Consider the following 19,294-nt stretch of genomic DNA (forward strand, 5'->3'; position numbering starts at 1 on the left):
TGAGAAGTTGGGCAAAAATTGATAATTAATCTTTTATTACAAAACACGTACTCTGAATGTATTTAATATTGAAACATTTCACTGCGTTTCATCTCCAGTTCTAGTTAACCACGAGGTCATCAATGGCAACAGTAGCATTTCTTTTGTATTATGTATTATTTCAAAATAAAAGAACTTAACAAACCTACTTTGAACAGATGATTCCTGGTAATTTATGATGGTGCACAAAGAAGAAATAGTCAATATAAATATGAAAACAGAAAAGCAGGAAACCTAGCAAGGTAAAATACTTCCAAGTACTTCTTCTAATAATCGCAATAAACATCCAACAGTTTGTTTTCTAGGGATAATCTCTGTGAATTTCAGATATCTTCAACGTCCAAAAACATATAATCTATTATCAGTACACATAGAATGGGCATGTTAATTTGGACTGGTTGAACATAAAGCCCCAAAGTTCTACCATTGTCAAAATATTTACTAAAGGAGGAATTAGTTTCAGAATGCTTGAGGAACAAGCTGTTAAGAAGTTTGCAGAGTTTTCTGTTTTCATTCAAGTCAAAATGCTGTCAGTGATAGTGATCTAAACTATCATAAGAGAAACCAAATAGCAACTCAATTTTTTTTTCTGCAGCCAGAAAAAAGTTTTAATTATAAATATTTTCATTAAATATTTCTAATTTTCATGTGACTTTGTTTTTGTATGAAGATCAATTTTACTTTTTAGATCAGTTTTAATTTTATTCGTACTTTATTCCAAAAGGTTTGTATACTCACTAGGTTCTTCTGATCATATAACATGTCTCATTCATGAGGAATTTTTAAATCAATCTCATGAAAACATGCAAGCATTATAAGTTTTGAAAAAGGTGTGCCTGGGAGAAGAGTGGAAGAACATGGCAAGCATCTAGTGTGTTTTTTTTCCCCCAATAATATCGTCCCACCCTTCAACAATTTGTACATCAGGTATTCCTGAGAAAATGTGATGATTTGTTACTAGTAGACTTTGAGGTTTTTTTTTTCTGCCACAAGAGAAAACCAATTCAGAAATTCCTGCTTAAAAAACTTGCTGCACAGGTCAGGATACGATTTGTTTTCCTTTCTCTATAATTACATTTACAATAAATGCTACATGAAATGCATGACAGCTGACAGAAGTTCTCACCAAAAGCCTGTGAGTACACTTAAAAAGACACTTAAAAAGCTGAAGCAGTGTCACCTGATTTATGTACCATTCAAATATTACAAGCAGTAAATAATAAAAGTGAAAAAATCCTGACTTAGTGTTCCACAGATCAATCAAATGACATTGTTTTTTGCCCAATTATTCAGTCCATTCTTTTATTCTCACAAGTGTGTTAGACAGCTACTACAGAATTAATGACTGTCCCAAAATACACAGAGTAAAAAATTAAAGCTGAATGTAGTTTTATTAGTAACGCAGTCATTAAATAAGGTCCATGGGATGAGTAAGATTGCATATAGAGTAATTATTGAAAATTTCTTTTTGGGTTACATTTTCCTACCAATTATAAAGTTTCTTTATTTGGATATGTTAATATAGTGTATTAATACATTTATATCTGGGTAAGCTTTCTTCTGTGTTACAAATTTATGTCCTAATACATCACACTGGCATCTCTAAGCAGGACACCTCATCGACTTCAGTGGGATTTGGCACAGATTTGCAACTGACTGATGACAAAGATCAGACAAAAAGCAATTTTAGCTTCTTTTTGTTCTTTTTTTTTTTTTGTCTTTAATGCAGGGAAATTATTTGAATCTGGATCAATACTTGGAGGAAAGAAATAGAAACTGTTTAGTACAACTGACCAAAATACAGGATGTTTCATAAGAATTGTAAGATTTTAGAATAAATTTGGAACTAAATAGAAAATTTTTTTGAAAATTTTAGTGAAGAAGGATAAAAAATCATTGGATCCAAGCAACTTTTATTCAGAAGATGTTTCTTCAGAACAACAAAAGCCCTACAAACAGGTCTGAGCATGTATAAGTGCCATTTGTTTTCTTCCATTGCTCAACACAAATAACATACAGTATGTTCCATAGTCGTGCTTGCTTTCTCCCAATAATATAACACAATGTTTCCTGTTGGCAAACGTACTGCCTTGTCCCTATATGGCTAAGGCCACAGTAATTAGTCACCTGATCCACAGAAAACATAGGTGAATGTCTACTTTATTCCACTAGAGGATTTGATTTATTTTATACACTATATGCTCTGTGACCACGGAGCTTGAAAGTAAATGCCTTGTTTAATATTTTATTTTATTACATCTTTTAAAAATAATTAAATTCTGCCTCTTGTAAAGAAATGCTTTCTGTTTTTATGATGTTTGTGGTTGTCCCTTGCAAGTCTCCTGTTTTAAAACTTTGATGCAACTGGAAATCCCTGCTGTATCAACTAGAACTGAAATTTCAGCCTGAGACTTGTATATCAGAGGTGAACATTTTGGTTCCTGCATATTATTCTAGTTCCACAAACAACATCCGCACAAAGCCTGTACCATAACTCTCATAGGTTATCCTAAAACTGACAAAGTTTCCGGAGAAAATCCTGTCAAAATATAAAAATTTTTGTAGAGGGAAAAAAAATTAAAAAAACCCAAGTCATATCAGTATTTTCTGACCAGCTAGGTACTTTTATTGCAAGCATTTTCTGCCAAAAGAAAGATTCTGTTATGCAGATATGGAAGGAAAGACCTTCTTAAGCACAGAAGAAAAGTATTTTGGCAATGCCATAACATTTTTCTAATAAAAGTATGCTCTTAGTTCGACCACTCTGCCTATAGTTCTGATACTGTTCCACTTTAAACATTCATGAAACAAATCAGGAAATTTTAATTATTTTCCATTCTAATAATTTCATTTGTGATTGTAACAGCTAATAGGAGCTTCAAGTTTTCTTAAGACTGCCTTTGCCTTGACATTTATAGGTTTCTTTTTAAATGTCATTGTTTTTTCTTGGTAAAATTACTCCTTTTAAACCAATATTTATATATGCAATTTGAGAGTTACTACATAAGGCAAACACCACTCTGCTTTCTTTGCAATACTACATAAACCTCAACTCTGCAGTTCATTGTGGAGTTACAGAAAAGTCTTTGGGATAATTCATTGTTGAGGTGTGAGATTCTTTAGTTGAGCAACCTGCTCACCTGTGGCAGTGCCTCACTTGTTCAAAGGCTATGGAAAAGTCTGCTTCAAATTTGATATCACTATCCCTTATAACAAAAGTCTTTACACAAACACACACAAAATTCCAGCTGTCAAAGGTGCTATATATTAATCTTTTACTTACACTTGTACAAAAAAAGCTAAATTTTAAAAAAAAAACAAAACAAAACAAAAAACAAACACAACAAAACCACAAAAGCACTTGTTAACTTGATCCCTTCTTAAAACAATTTCAAAATATCGGGGTTTTGGCAAGTTGTAATTTTGATAAAACTATAAATAATTCACAGGCATTTTAAAATTTGCAGATGAATTTATCTTTACTATAAAAGAAAAAAAGATGTCTTTGATCGAAATTCTTGTATGTTACATGAATTCTGCAAAATTCTTTGTGAGCTGTTCTCCTGTTTCCCAAAATGTTCCAAATTAATTCACAATGTGATAGTCCCAATGTTGGTATATTTATTAAAACAGAACATCCATTTTTACTGTTTCTACTCCTGAATGTTGTAGCTGAAGAGACAATTTTTGAAAATTTTTTAATATAAGTCAACAACATTCACTAGTATTATTGCTGTACTAACTTTTATGCTGGTCCTTATTGTGTCAGAAAATAATACAGTTTGGTCTGAGCAGGAAATAGAACCCTTCAGTTGCCCTTCAGCTAAAACCCAAATACATTCTCTGACACTGAAAAACTCTATTTTGAAATTTAAACTACTCATGGTTAGATATTTAAAATATAACTAATTAACTGTCAGTCTATTACATTTCAAATCTGTTTACTTCTCTCAAATTTATTGCAGCTTTCATTGAAGTAAGAATGAATGCTTTACTGCAAAGTAAAGTGCCTTTCGAATATCATACCTTTTAGCACCGTGGATCTGTTTGAAATGTTGGAGATCTAGAGTGGTGAGATAAACAGTCAGCTGGTCTTCAAAACGTATAAAAATAATAGGTCCAGTTTCAAATCAGACCACCTAAAATTAGATACTTTCAGAGCTCTACATTCTGAAGCACTTAGGAATGATCTGAACTCAATACTTCTGTTTGCTGATACCAGAGTATAATTTCACACCAGCTATAAATTCAGGCACTTCATGCTGCTTGAAACTAGGACACATACTGCTAAGAATCTGTGACAGTGAAAACTTAGTGCAGTTGCCCCAAAACAGTCTTTAATAATTTCTTCAGTTGAAGAAACAATTTGTTCTGCTTTCCTTGCTCATTTTCTCACTCATTACTGGAGAGACCCTCTTTAGTTTCTCTTTCCCTGAGGTGTCCCAGGTCACTTGGTCCCCTGTCCTATACATATGAATAAATCCGGAATAATACACGTTTCATCAAAAATTAGGAGGTGCTGCTATACGTAGTGGAGAAACTAATAGAGAACTTTGAGAAAGCGTGGAAAAGACTGCTTAATTTGAAGAAAAAGCTGAGGGAAATTTCTACAGATTAGGTCAACAGCTGGAAATACAAGAAACTGAAAATATACTGAACAATTAGCATTTTTATTAAAGTGAGTTCTCAGAGTCTGGATATCACACATGAGCAATGCGTACAAGAAAAAGGTGTGATTCAGAGATGTGTATATAAAACCAGTAGGAATTTCACTGCTAATTCCAAAGTTACACATTTAATAAGCCTAAATCCAGCAGACTGAGATTGATCAATGGACACACCATACACTAGCTGCCTCTTGAAATTCTTTTGCATCTTAGCTATGGGTGTGTGCGTATCAGTGAACAGTGATGTGTAGCTGTATGAAAAATTGTTTGCTGTTTTAGACAGCTTTGGAGGGTAATTATTCCTCTTCTTCAACATCTTTCTAAGGAGAACCCCGGGAAGTGAGCTGTGTAACTGAGAGACATGGGCATTCAAGTGTTTTAAGAGCTTAATGAAAGTGTACATAGACATTGTATCTCACCTTTGTTATGTCTGTAGGAAAGACATGTTTAAAATGGGTTGAAAAAAGTCTCTAAATGCCCTCTTCCAAGAAAGCTTCCCTACCATGTAGATTCACCTAGTTATTATGTGCTTTACTGTAGGGATAGTGGATGACCTACCATAAGAAGAGAGATAACTTTTTATGCTGGGAACTACAAACACAGTAAACCCCAGCCCTGTTTGCTTGTCTGATGAAAACTTTTCTTTTTCATTTTTAACCAGTTTGATTCAAGATAAGAATGACCTCAGATTGGTTTTGCTGTCATTTGCATTGCCCAAATTTGAAAACTTGCTTGCTTAAAACCATCAGGTGACACTACTGAAAAAATAATCGAAACAAGCGCAAAATCAAAACTTATATTTTCAGTCATCTAAAAGCTTTCAAAGCCATGACTTCCAATAAAACTAAGCTTCAGTGGTCATTTAGCAACAGTTATTTCAAGGAAACTGAAATTCAGGTGTTCTAATGAATTTAAAAATAACAATGCTATAAAAGATTTTAGAGATAAATATTTTTTCTGATTCTGTAATAGCATGCAGCAGTGCAGTGCCAGATATAGTTTACTTTTTCTCTTCCTGAGTAACAGTACAAGGTCCATAACAGTTCTATGGCAAATTGAGTACCAGTTCTATTACTTTCAATTTATCAATCCACTAATCCTAAACTCTGAAATATTAAATATCAGATTAAGCACAACAGAGAGCCTGACAAACAACTGAAAATGCAAATTAACTGCATTTTAAGCATTCTGAAACGTGTGAAAAGGGCAGTCTTGTACATGCAGCAAATTTCATCCACTTGTAGAGATGTGTAGTAGCTAATTACACAGTGTAAGAAAAATATTTTATCTAATATATTTATACTCAGTAGGTGAACAGCAGCTACCAGTTTCTTTTATGTGTCTTTGCTTTCTGACCTGATAATTTTTAGAAAGTATTGCTCCAGAAATGGGAGGAATCCTTAATAATTGTGTGGGAAATTGCCTTAAAATATATTTATTTTAATAGGTTTACTGTTTTTTTCTTGATAAAACTGGTCATTTTTATTAGAAACAATATTGCACAAATCTACTGAGTAAATGTGTACAGAGGTTAATTTTCACAAGAGTAAAATGCATCTTAGTCTGCCCTATAACTATTTTCCTAGTAAATGAGAATTAAAATACAAATAGTCAACATTGCAGCTATAAAAGCCTCAGCAAGGTAATTTAACCATTAGGACAGCTTGAACACAAAATAAAGATTGAGAAAGACAAGAAAATACTGACAATTTTCTTCTCTTTCTTTTTACTCTGCTCATCAAGGCTTGCACACCTACCTGAGCTAAGGGAACAGGAACTTTTGTTGAAGTAGCATTTCTGCTGTGGGTTCATTTTCGTCTCTGCCTGCCTTTGTTCTGCTGCTGCCCTTTCAGATGTAATACTTCAAGGGACACAAAGTCAAACACTATTTTGATGATAGCTGTGGTAGGGTATTTGCTAACTGAGATACTATGCCTGCAGAAGCACCCCCCCAGTTACTCTCTAGTTGGCATAGTGTCTACCTTGTTTCACTACTATCTCTCTTTTTCTCAACACTTGGCCCCTCATAGAAAGAAAAATACTATACCAAATATGATAACAGGTACCAAGGATAGAATTTCAGTTTGCCTACTGCTAATAAAAAGCCTTCTAGAGAAAGCTATTTTAACAACCTGCACATTCACCCTGACGTTCAACAAGACCAAGCACCGGGTCCTGCACTTTGGCCACAACAACCCCATGCAGCGCTACAGGTTGGATGCAGAGTGGCTGGAGAGCAGCCAGGCAGAAAGGGACCTGGGAGTGCTGATTGACAGGAAGCTGAACATGAACAAGCAGTGTGCCCAGGTGGCCAAGAAGGCCAATGGTATCCTGACCTGGATCAGGAACAGTGTGGCCAGCAGGACCAGGGAAGTGATTCTTCCCTTGTACTCAGCACTGGTGAGGTCACACCTGGAGTACTGTGTCCAGTTCTGGGCCCCTCAGTTCAGGAAAGATATTGAGGTGCTGGAGCAAGTCCAGAGAAGAGCAACAAGGCTGTTGAAGGGACTTGAGCACAAGTCCTATGAGGAGAGGCTGAGGGAGCTGGGGTTGTTTAGCCTGGAGAAGAGGAGGCTCAGGGGAGACCTCCTCACTCTCTCCAACTCCCTGAAAGGAGGTTGTAGCCAGGTGGGGGTTGGTCTCTTCTCCCAGGTAGCTATCAGTAAGACAAGAGGGTATGGTCTTAAGCTCTGCCAGAGGAGGTTTAGGTTGGATATCAGGAAAAAATTTTTTAAAGACAGAGTAATCAGCCATTGGAATGGGCTGCCAAAAGAGGTGGTGGATTCACCATCCCTGGAGTTTTTAAGATGAGACTGGACGTGGCACTTAGTGCCATGGCCTAGTAACCATGGTGCTACTGGATCAAGGGTTGGACTTGATGATCTCGGAGGTCTTTTCCAACCCAGTTGATTCTATGATTTTATAATTCTCATGGCAATACAGACCTGACCACAGAACCACAGAATATGCTGAGTTGGAAGGGGCACACAGGGATCACTGAGTCCAACTCCTAGCCCTGCACAAGACCATCTCCAAGAGTCACAGCATGTGCCTGAGAGGATTATCCAAACACTTCTTGTACTCTGTCAGGCTTGGTCCTGTGACCAGTGACTTCACACTGTTGTGACTAAATTACCTATGAAAGTCTTATTCTGTTATAGAGAAGATAACTCTACCACTTATAACAGGAACAAGTCAAGTAAGAGGTAATAAGGAAGGGGATCTTAAATGCAATTCTTACAGAAGAAAGGGATAATGTTTTTTTAGGAGCTAAGATTATCTATTAAATCTAACATGTAATGAGTTAAGTGAATGTAAAATGGAAACAGAAACTTGTTAGCACGGAGAAAAAGTGCTTTTGGGGAGAATTAAGAGCTCTAGTAAGCAAGGAAAGGTAAAAATAACTATTATAATTATATGTACAAAAAAGTATTAAGAAATAAGTTCTCAAAACTTTGAAGAAGTCATGAAATCACATCTTCTCAAAGCAGGTGGAAGACACTAACTTCTGAAAGATTACTTGTAACAACACACTTTTTAGGTCTCAGAGGATAAAAACAATACTCTTTCAATTCATCAAAAACAAAAAAACCACCATGGAGACATGTTAAAGACTGTGATGCATTTTTTTACTGTCCAAAGACAGTGGGCTGAACTGAAGTTGTTAACAGGGAAATTATTTTGGGAACTAGAAAGGGTGAATTGTTTAAGGATATTCCTCTATGTGTCAAATTTACTATTAACACATTCTCTAGCCACTGTGAGACCTATGTGGCTTCTCTTCTTCCTCTTCAAATCAGTCTGCCTTCTCTTGGGCTTCCTGTCAAAAAAGGGGTTCATAGTTTTCACATGCGCACAGATGCACAGAAAATTAGATAAAAATACTATTTGACACAGCTCTAGATAAGACCTATGATCTTTGTCTTTTCAGTTTTAAGGCAGCAAAGTAAGCGAAATATAATTTAAGGGACATTGGATAACTGCTTGGAGATGAACTGATAATTTTATAAAATACACTATAGACAGTACTATAAATAGGGTGTCCATATAGTGAATAAAATACCAGGCAAAGAGTCAGAAACAAGACATTTTGAAAAAATAATTTGCTATATTTTCTGAAACACAGATTATGTAATAATAAATGATAAAATAGATGTATCTGCTTGCTCTATTTAGGACAGTGTACTCTATTAATGAAAATAATGAGAAACCTCTGAGACACCATTCCTTCTTCCTTGAGCTCCGAAGCTCCACTTAGGCTCTCACCTGCAGGCACACAGATGTCACAAACCCTGATTTAGGATGCTGCCAACTATGCCAATTTTCAAGAAGAGCATGATCTACAAAGTATAGATTTATGATGTAATGTATAATTCCCAGTAAGCAAATCATTTGCTAATGTTATCAATGCTATGGTTTTCTATCCTTTTAGCGTTCTATTTTATATACTCTGTGTGTTGTATCTGTATCCATCCATGCTCATTACATCTTGTCTGTATTGCTTTACTCTTTACTTACTCCCTGCTGTGTGTAAATAAGATTTTAAACAAAATCACGCCACATAAAGAACATGGAGGACCTGTTTTCTTTGTCACTATGCACACCTATATGGTCTGATCACCCTTGTCCCACAGTTTTATCATCCCTAACTGTGTATATGTCTCAGCCTAAGGAAATAGGCTTACACCTCAGGCTAAGGAAATAAGAAGAAGCATTTCAGAATAAGTCAGTGTTTAGGAAGAAATGGTAAGTGGCAGCTGATCAGCTACTTATTTTTGGTTTGCTGTCTCGGGACTCCGTTATAGAAGAACAGACAAAAGGAAATTAATCAGCTGCAGTTTTGGGGTTAAACTGAAACTGGACACAACCTGATTTTCAGCGTATGGAAAAATAGTAAGGTAAGTTAGTGCCAAAAGTAGTTATGCTTGGTGGAACTATCAGATGCAGTTTTACACATTTCTTTTAATTCAATATAGACTCAAATGTCTTTTGGAAAATAATTTTCAGCTTTTTTTAAGATGTGAACAGTAAAATTATGCTCCTTCTTTGTCTAATGCCTTACATTTAAAGTTACTGTGCAGAGGTTTTAGCAACATAAGCAAACAAAATATTATACAGGTCAAAATGTTAACATATTCCATATTATGATTAAGCCACATTCAGAAAACAGGATTTGGGGAAAAATAAAGCAAGGATAGTTTTCCTTGGGGAAAAACTATACTTGGAATATCTGCTGGTACCCTCAACTAGCAATTTTAAACTTGCTAACTAACTTCTGTGCAGTCACATAGCCGATGTTCAAAACTAGATTCTTCTCCATCTTCCCTTTAGAACCTTCTTGTCCCATCCTACTTGGCCATATGGGAAGCAGCATTTATTTGTTCACCAGTGCAAAGCCTCCCTAAACTAAGAAACAATGAAACATTCAACCTACCAAAACCATTTGTCACATATTCACTCTTTGATCCAGATTTTCTTGTCTGAGAAGCCCACAGACCTCCTTGGAATCCACCTACTGTGACACAGTCTCAGCAACATGACAGAGAAGCCTCCATGTGGCTCTGTAGCCCCAGTTACAGCCAGGGTTTTTACAGTATTAAGGATACAACTGCAGCCAACATGGTCGACATGGAAACAGTTAATCCTTTTCCAAGGCTACTTGTTTTCTGTTAACATATTTTGAAGGATGCAGACAGATGGCATCACTTGCAAAGTTATTCTTTTAGTTTGTCAAGAGGCAGAGCAGCACCTGGAAAGCACTCAAAAGTTCCCATCAAACAGGATAAATGTAGAATCTGTATGACTGACAGAAATAAGTTAAATTCTTCAGCAAATAAAATATTAGACATTTTTTAAAGATTGTTGAGATGTCTGAATCTGTGTGGAAATTTCAAACACATCAGTTTTCCTTAAAATCATATTGTAAAAGCCCTCACTGCGAGTCTTGTCAAGGTCAGACAGGAGTTGTCTGAAGTAAACAAATATAATAAAAACAATTCTGTACCTTTTAAAAAGCATAAGAGTCTAGGCTTAGCCTAAATAGGCTCTCTTATTTCTCCTATGCTTGTTTCCTAATTAGTCAAGTGCCTCAGCAACAAAAAAATTTATTAGCAAGTATTTCTTCTGCAGTGAAGGAGACATGCTAATATGTAATGCTTTAATAGTCATCTGAAGTAAGATTCAGCTTTGCACAATAAAATGTTATTTCTGCTATTTTGCAGAAATCCACTTGTATTGATTACATATATCTAGGAGTTTCCAGTTTGTTTCTTTAAATAATTTTCTCAAAGATCAGTCTTTATGCTCAGTCAGATCATAATATATATGTCCATAAAAATGTCCATTTAATATATGGACATTTTATTGTCTTTACAGGCAAATATTTGGAGAGATTGGATGTATCTTCACATCTTGAATTCCATGGTGCAATTGTGTATTGCAACAAAGTACAGAAGTAAAAGTAGAGATGCAATCAAATAGGAGATATCTACTAAGGTACAAATATGATGCAAATGCAGATCACTACAAAAATATTCCATCTCTTTTTGTGCTACATCAAGCCTCAGGCCTCTTTCTCTGTAGATGATGCATTTGAGAACTATTGTTTGTTGCAGATGTGACCCAGCTTTCTTGGCATGAAGCAGAAGGCTTCTTAAATCTAATACAGGAACATTACTGTGCCACATTACCTCTTTTGAATGAGGGAAAAGAAAATACAGAAAGACAAGAAGAGGTAGAAATTATTAGAAGAAATGAAATATGCCAAAGCAAGAAAAAGCACAATTTAAAAAAACAATCAAAAGCTTGAATGAGAAAAAAAGGATAATAAGGACACTAGGGGAATGCTGAGATCACAGGTGTGCATATGTACATAGAAGAGATGCCCTACATGTCATGGACAAGCTCTGCCTAGAAATGGAGACAAGAAAGAATCTTACTGCAGACACAAAGACAAGTGTACAGTTTTCTACCATTTTCAGCGATTCCCAGATGATGACACACTAGTGAATTGACCATTTTTATGTACTATTTGAAGCAATATGAACCAATGGTTGGTTGTACACCGCTCAGTCTTATGCATTGCACCTACTTAATTACAAGCCATAGTATCAAAGGAAATAAAAATGACCCCATGTCTTGTTGCTTAAGGCTCCAGTGAATCACATAAGCTGTTCTTCTGTGCAGCTGTATTACAAGGAGATAAACATTTCCAAAGAATTGGTTATAAATATAACCAAAAAGTTAGTCAGGACCTTGAGAGTTTTTGCATTGTGAGATTAGATTCAGTATTACAGATCTTCAGATTGCTATTTCTCACTGTCTGTCTTTTTTTCTCGAAGCATTTTAGGTCTATGCTAATAGAAGAGAAAATAAATGCAGCCAAAACACATCCCCTAGATTAGAACTCTTTAAAATAAAAAAATAAATTAAAAAAAAGTTGGATTAAGAAGTAGTTAAAATTTATCTTTTGCCCATTACACACTTTATCAGATTTCAAGTGGGAACACTCCTTACAGGCAATATTGAATCATCTATAAAGAGCCTGAAGCCAAATTTTAGACCAACTAATATTGCAGAAGGTAACTCGTGAGATTTAGTGAGATCCAGGTTAGAAGCCTCTGCTTGGCTCAATTCAGAACAGAAACCCGGTCTGCCTCTGAAAGAGTGGGTAAGTATTCCACCCACTGCACTACTGAGTCATTTACAATTCCGGTCCCTACCAATGACCTTTTAATTTTTTATAAAAATTTAAATAACTTCCTTGGAGAGAGACTGTAAAATATGGAGGAAAAGTTACTTACTTAAAATGAGAGCTGGGTAAAATCCAAGGGAAACGGAGATGTAAAATTTATTTTCTTTCATCCCAAAAGTGTTCCTTAACCACTGCCCACTGTGCTAACTTTTGCTTTGGTATCTTTCTTCGTATCTCTCTTTTCCTCTACCTGAGCATACAAAACATGTTGAAGCAATGACAGTACTTCAGAAAAAAACTAACTGACTTATCAGAATTTTCCACTCTGCCTGTTTACCTGTATAGTTATCAGATTCCCATAAACAAACAAATCTACTCTTTGTATATGTGCATGTATGTATCACAGAGATATAAGTAAACTTGATACCACCCATGCAAGAATATGGCATGGATGAGAACGAGAACACAACAAGGAAAAAGTACTTTCTCCTTATGTGCTGTATTCTTCCCCTAACACACACACACATTAAAACATAGACCAGCAATGAAGGTAGTAGAAACACACAACAGACATCACAGTAAAACCAGAGTGGTGGAATATAATTGAATTATGAAAAAAAATCCACCTAAATAAACCAGTCATTTGGCCCATTTGACATCTTTTGATGTTAAGTAAAGTATGCAAAATGCTTTTACACAAGCTCAAACCGAAATAAATGCATTGGTCTCAGGTGCAGTCCTGATCTACTCTGGTACTAAAAATATACATAAATATTGCATATTGAAAAAATGTACTCTGTCATTTCACAAAAGAATTACTGTCAAATTACTAATTTGACAGATTGCAGTCATGTTTATAATATTTCAAGGTTTGTCTTATTTCCTTGTTCTTCTGTGCTGTTTTGACAGAGAGAGATAACTCATGCTTTTCTTTTTGTCTATAATGGCAGTGCAGTAAATTAAATTTGAGGTTATTTTAGCCAATCAGAAATCTTGATTAGTTGTAGTCTGATTAAGGAATAGTGAATAGGGAAGTAACAAATTTCCTCTATCTTGTTTATTTTTGTAATTAAAATGCATACTACACATCAATCAAATAATCTACATTATTAAAAATTGTAGACTTTTTTTGGAACTCAAGTGTTGTTTTGTTGGCAGGAGCATTTATTAGGGTTTATGACCAGCTGTCAAGGAATCATAAGGTACCCACATGAAACTATCTGTCTGATAAATAAGCTCAAGGAAAGATGGGAAATTATCAGCTGTAGCTATTACAAGAATACCGGAACAACATACAGTGTTTCCACTAAGTGTAGAAGAGCATCAGGACTTGATATTAAGATAACTATTTAGGTTGTCAGACAACAACAAAGGCCTAATAATTCTTTCAAGCTCTTAAATGTCTACAATTTAGTCTGTGGTGTCACTTGTGCTCCTGTAAGTCCTGATCTGGAGTGAAGTGATAGAATAAACTGATTGCTGAATAAACTGCACATGAAAACCTCTATAAAGAAGATGGATGAACACAACTTTCCACATTATTAAGTTCACAAGCAACAGATAACACATGCTTTGGGGGCTTAAATCTTATGCGTAAAACGTGAAGTAAGGAATTAATTAAATAAGACAGTTTAGGAAAGTTCAAAATATAGGGATTTGCTTTTGAAAAATTTCAGGGTTTAGAGAAAAAAATGGCCAAAATGCAAAATATAATTGGCTTAGATGTGTGTACATATTTTCACATGGTAAATAAATAAATTCAAAAATTCCTACGTAGGTATTTTGTAATGGTGACATTTACGATTTCTTCTTTCTAGGGATGGATTCTACTGGCTTCTGTGAAAAACAACAATAAAATCAGCATTTGTTTCAGGACATCTTTTTGACTGCACTGTTTTCCATGTAAAGAAAATAAGGATATAGTGATATAGATATGCCGCATTATATTTACCTGTTGAAGATAAAGATAAAAAGAAAAACAAAATGGAAAAATCCCATGCTTTGACATTATACCTGGCAGCCAGCTTAATCTACAACTATTGCATTAACTCAGACTTTGAAATCTTGAAGTTTCATTCCAAATCTTTATGTTTCATTCCAAAAATCATTCTGCTGTAAAATTAATAGGTAATAATGACAACTATGGTTATGGTTTCAATGGCAATCTTTGTTTTCCTTGCAAAAAAATGCCCACAGGTGACATGTTCCCTGCCATTAGTCTGTTGCTTGAAAGATGGGTCATTGTATTCAGATTATAAACTAAGTGGGAATATTTCTTAGATACAATCAAAACACCAGAATTGTTTTATACATTTATCACTGAAAAGAGGATCTGGGAAGGAGGTAGTATGATCTTGGATTTTGGTCTTTGGAAATGGTAAGTTTGAATATCCTTTCAAATTTCAATAAGCCCTACATGCTTAAGAAGAAAAAACACTGGAGAGAAATAAGCGAACATGAGTTTAAGCTTCTGAACACAGGAATACAATATTGATCCTCAAAAATCATTACACTGTTGATGCAAGGGGAGGGGAAAGAAAAAAATCTCTTTTTATTAATGTTTCAGACAACTACCACGAGGGACTTTGAGTCCTAACTGTGCTGCAACACTCGGCAAAATAAAATACTTACAACTTTTCAGAGTTCTAATGCAGTACAAATTTCAAAAGCCACTTTTTCACTATTTGTTTGCGAGTATATACCACCAAGCAGCTGAGAAATCTAAATAAGGTTTGAAATCTCCTTACAGTTTTGAAATTCTTGTCACTATTTCTGGGGACATCCTTGTATAATACTTTTAAAGCAGAAAAAAAATGCTATATTTGAAATGGCTTTACTCATTTATTCTAAGTGCCCACACTTTAACGTTATTCCGTGCACAATAGGACAACACACCAACATTATTTCAATCATAATTCTATTTCTAATGTCTAATTTAAGCAACAAACTCCCTCTACAGTATTCAAACTCTTTAGAAAATGTTTTTATGTGTGGGTGAGAGGGTGGAAGGGTTAAAAAAGTATATTTTTAAATATTTCATCACTACTTGACCCTGTTGACTGTGGCTGTGTTTGTCATTGTCTAGAAGCAAAGAAAGCAGAAGAAACAATGTTAACTGGTGCTTTTAATTTAGAATTCTTTTCCCTATTAGTGGCTTTCCTTAGAAAAATGTTCTTTTACTGAGTAAAACTATTATCTCTCCTTAGTGACAGAAGCTGTTGGAGGATCTTTAAATTCAGCTATAACAAAACTAATTCACTTGAAGAACAGTGCTATTTCTTAGGGCAATTTCTTCTGTATCTAGGTTGCATGTGCAGTTGATAGCCAAGAAAGGAAGTTCATTTTTTCTATTTCTATAGGTCTTTGTATAAAAAAAAGCATAAGGAAACTATTTCTCTATCTATTCATGTTTTAGTTCTACTACATGTTAACTAGGAATGGTTTACATTTAGGAGAGTTTAGTGCTGGTGAGGTTTATGACAGTTTTATTGGAAGCATTTAACAAGATTCAGTGTTTGTCAGCAGCTGGACCAGTGAGCAGCCTGAAGGCCACTCAGCGTAAACACAGTGGTAGGTGAAAACATTCAGATCATCTGCAAAAATGAGAAGTAAAAATAAACCTTAAGAGCATTGTATAAACATTTGCAATCACAGTCAAAATTTCACTTCTTATCCTATCATTGAGACTGTTTTGAATTACTATGCTAAGTGATGACAAACCTTCAGTGTAAATGATAATGTGGCGGCACTGGAAAAAGAAACTATGTTAGTACTTGCAGTGCAGAAAGCATATCCTGTTTTTCCCTTCTCAATGTGGCTACCAGTCTGAGTCTCTCCTGGGTGATAACTACAGGAGAACAAAAGTACTGATGTTTCCTTCCTGTTGGAAATCGCTCCATCTTCATGTTAGATACTCAAGCTGTTAGAGGGGAAAAAAGTCACAAGCACTTGACTTGCAAATAATCTGTCACAGCAGGTCAAGGCCAACTAACTTTCCTCACCAAAAGAAAGGAAAATGCAAGAAGCAAAAGACAGGGAGAGACAGATCTGATTCTGCAAATGTCCAACCCGTCTGCTCAGCCAGATGGTCAATTGAATCACAAGAGGAAGGTAACACAGTCACAGAGAAACCTGAGACTTTCCTGCTTTATCATGCTCTAGCCAAAAATAATAATTCAACAGCAGCCAACAGAACCCTAAAGGCTTTGTGTACTAGCATGTCGAGCTTTCCTGTAATCACTGTGATATCTTCAGGAACAAGGGGTGGCATGAATCATTATTTGGATGTGATAACATGACCATACAAACATTAGGGGATAATGGGCAAGTCTGCACTCTGCAAATCGAATCACACCATGATCCATAATTAACCTAAGTGAGCTATTGCTTTATTGAAGTAGCCCTGTAAATGAATAGGTCACAGCCTATTTAAAAGCTGAGAGATTTGTTAATGCTCCAAAGCCTTATATTCTATTAGAGCATACAGCCCAAGTACGACTGAGATTCTAAGTCTCCTCTTAAAGGACAGGGAGCAAAGAAGGGAAAACCTAAGATTTAGACAGGAATAATTTTAAAACACTACACTGAAACATAGTTATTTGCACATATATAGAAAGGTATTTTTATGTGTCTCAAAGTTTGTCTTAAAGAAGTAAGAAAATAATCACTAATGTGAAAAGTTTTTATTTCTAACAAACTTTTATAGTGCAGGGACTTTGAGACTGGGTGAAAAACAATGCACTTCCAGTTAATCTGAATCAGCATTACATGACAAATTAACATTGCACTTCAGAAAAAAGCTTCAGAATTCAGCATAGGAGGTTTTCAACATTAAGGAAACTACTTTAGGAAAGGTGGGTTTTGTATAGCCCAGGTCTTAATATCAGTTCTTCACTGTTTAGTTAACAGAACTGAGCTTCAAAACCAGTTAAGACAAACCTTTCAAAGACTCTCAGCCCCCTCTTTTTTTTACTACATCCTGGTAGCTTTATTCAATTACATATGCAACAAGGAATTATGGACATCATCCTTTGAGACTGTTGAAACATAAATGAAGAAGGAATTATTTTCCTCTTAAATATTTCTGAAATAAAGTTTAAATCAAGAATTATATATTTCTTCACAAAAAAAAAAAGATCTTTACAGCTGTAAAGATTATAGAAATTCTTTGCAAAAAAGGGGAATAAATAAATTAGTCTATTAGGAAAATCATTACATGCTAGCAAACCTGTTTTGCCTGACAGAGGTAGGAATAGGCTTAGCAGTTGAGAGGAAGAGATCTTCTCCAGGAGCTGCATGGGTACTTTAAGAGGAACATCTGCAGCAGAACTTGCTAAACAGTGACAAATCAGTAATCATCTTAAATATTTTTATATCTTTCTAGGAAGGACAGATGATTAGCTTCAACATTCTTCACTTTCACCTTGAAAAATTAAAAAATATCTGCGATTACTTCACATATGACTCAGTTAAATAGTTGTTCTGAGAATATATAAGGTGTTTTAAGGGGTCGTGTCTTGTACTTTTTGTGAGTTCCAGGGCATCTACATAAAATAACTTTGGTTACATTTCTAAAGATTTATCAGAGTAAGCCACTAAGTATTACTATACACACTCTTTTACTTATTTCTTTGTTGAGACATGCTTTGTTCTTGATACTCAAATTATATGCTCGTTTCCTTTATACATTCTCAAGACCCTGTGACATTTTCACCTGCTGGATTGAAATTCACTAAAGCATACTGCTTTTACTGACAAGAGCACAGTTTAAGGGTGTTCAGTCTTTTTTCTCCAGTCACAGCTTCAAGGACATTCATATGCATGTTTAAACAATTCAGTTCACTCTACAGCCTTGGGAACCAAATCCAGTGAAATACCTTTCCTGTGCATAATAACGAAGTCCCCATGAACCACATACAGCTTCTGAAGAATGTTAGACACTTGAGTAAGCTACTGTCTCAGACCCTTCTCTAACTTTGAAGTCTGATTTACACTTGTATTTCTGGAACCTCCCGGATGCTATCTATGATTGTCCATAAAGTTTAGATAGCATACCAACTTCTATAGGTAAAAGTTGTTTACCCTTAAACTGTTAAAATCTTATGCAAGCCACTGATGACTCATTCTTCCTGATTTCTATTTGATCTAGTAATTGGATAAAAATGCATCCTCTCAGTGTGAAGGGACAACTAATAAATTAGAGAAGAGTATATAGAAATCAACACAACTGTTTATGACAAGACAGCAATACAAGACAATAAAGCTGCAATCTGTTCTTTGATCATCTCTCTCTCTGTCACAGCCAAGAAAATGGCACTGATATACAATTCTGAGATTAGCTCAGTTGGTTAGAGCATGGTGTTAATAATGTCAAGGTCCATGAGTTTGATCCTCCTATGGCCCATTCTCTCTAGAGCTGGACTTGGTGATCCTTGGTGGGTCCCTTTCAACTCATAATATTCTGTGAAATCTTAATTCATTTTCTTTTGAGTTGCACACTGTAGAAATAATAGTTACATTGAACAGAAAAGTTCACTTATCTCCTGGGCTATCTGGATAAGCTTTCAGAATCCAACATTAGCAAAACGTTATTTTTTTTTTTTTTACTGATATTATTTTTTAAATTAATAGAATCAGCCTTTGCTTCTAGCACTGAGAACAGATACTATCTTATCAGAAGAAATAGAGAACGAATAGGAATATTTCATAGAAATATAGGATGATTAAAACTAGAATGGACCCTAAAGATTATCTAGATCCAAACCCCCTGCTATGGGAAAGGGTATCACCCACTATATCAGATTGCTGGAAGTCTCATCCAGTCTGGCCTTGAGCACTTCCAGGGATGGGGCATCCACAGCTTCTCTGTACAACCTGCGCCAGTGTCTCACTATTC

The 19,294-nt window shown here is 35.3% G+C and overlaps 1 protein-coding gene and 1 long non-coding RNA gene across 3 annotated transcripts in view; one reads left to right on the forward strand and one right to left on the reverse strand.

Annotated features, from left to right (window-relative positions):
* Positions 1-19,294, reverse strand: part of CDH12 (cadherin 12) — a 532,655-nt gene that overhangs the window by 505,004 nt on the left and 8,357 nt on the right. The gene's annotated exons all lie outside the window — the stretch shown is intronic.
* On the forward strand, positions 10,298-14,249 carry LOC116795338. Its single transcript, XR_004360023.1, has 3 exons — positions 10,298-10,503; positions 11,082-11,201; positions 14,217-14,249. It is a non-coding gene; the product is annotated as an uncharacterized LOC116795338 (long non-coding RNA).

This window comes from Chiroxiphia lanceolata, chromosome 1 (genome assembly GCF_009829145.1).
Source record: "Chiroxiphia lanceolata isolate bChiLan1 chromosome 1, bChiLan1.pri, whole genome shotgun sequence".
In the NCBI taxonomy this organism is placed as follows: Eukaryota; Metazoa; Chordata; class Aves; order Passeriformes; family Pipridae; genus Chiroxiphia; species Chiroxiphia lanceolata.